General features: G+C 39.2%; 1 pseudogene; it reads right to left on the bottom strand.

Annotated features, from left to right (window-relative positions):
• Positions 1-586: 586 nt before the first annotated feature.
• LOC149322233 (U6 spliceosomal RNA) lies at positions 587-685 on the bottom strand (annotated as a pseudogene).
• Positions 686-916: the final 231 nt, after the last annotated feature.

Here is a 916-nt window from a genome sequence, read left to right as displayed (position 1 = left end):
CTGTTTTGCATTTATTCTGTGCAGAATTCACATTTGTTGGGTTTTGCACAGAAATGAGCATTTTCTGCAGCCTTTTCTGCATGTTTCAATGCAGAAAAATTAATCCCTGCACAGAAAATTGTGTTTTCTGCACACACACGCACATACACACAGAGCCCTGTTTTTCATGCAAGTCAACTATGTGGAAATTTTATGCAGCATAAATCCCAATTACACCATTTTCTGCACAGTAAGTAATATTTCTGTGTGGAAATTATCATTTCCCATGCAGAAAAGTATTTTCTGCATAAAAAATACTGACTTCTGCACAAAATACCATGTGGGATCTTTGTGCAGAATAAGTATTGAATGGCAAATAGCCTTTGAAAACTGTGGCTGCGGGTAGAAAACTGGTGAAATTACTCATTGCTACCTTTGAGAAGTAACTTAGTGAAGAATTGAATTCCTAGTCTACTGAGCTCAGCACTGTATTCACTGATTGGCATTAATTCTCCTGGAGCCTTTCTAGCCCTACCCAGGATGCCAAGGAGTGGACAGTATCATTCCATATGTTCTCTGTGCCACTAAGCCCAGGTATCTCTGTCCCAAAATATTTCACAAATTTGCACACCAGTTTTTTATAGGAGCCATGCTCATCTTTTCTATATTGCTCCAGTTTTAGCTTATGTACTAGAAAAGCAAACACCAGCAATGCATCAATATATCTATGTCTGAAATAATAGTTGTTATGGGTAAGTACAACTTAAATGGGGTTTTTCCTTCTCTCTTCATGACCAGCCCAGGTGGATTTTCTTTATCCACCAAGAATGATTGGCTGACCAGGTTTCCACTTGAGAGCAGACCAAGAAACAAAATCACATTTTCCATCTGCCTACCAATAGGGCTAATGGCAGCTGTTCAGAAGAGAGACCCAGAC

The sequence above is a fragment of the Sceloporus occidentalis genome, unplaced genomic scaffold (genome assembly GCF_023333645.1).
Source record: "Sceloporus occidentalis isolate IW3139 unplaced genomic scaffold, rSceOcc1.0.p SCAF_1, whole genome shotgun sequence".
Lineage (NCBI taxonomy): Eukaryota > Metazoa > Chordata > Lepidosauria > Squamata > Phrynosomatidae > Sceloporus > Sceloporus occidentalis.
Note: the sequence above shows the minus strand (reverse complement) of the source record. Positions and strands in the feature narration are given on the sequence as shown.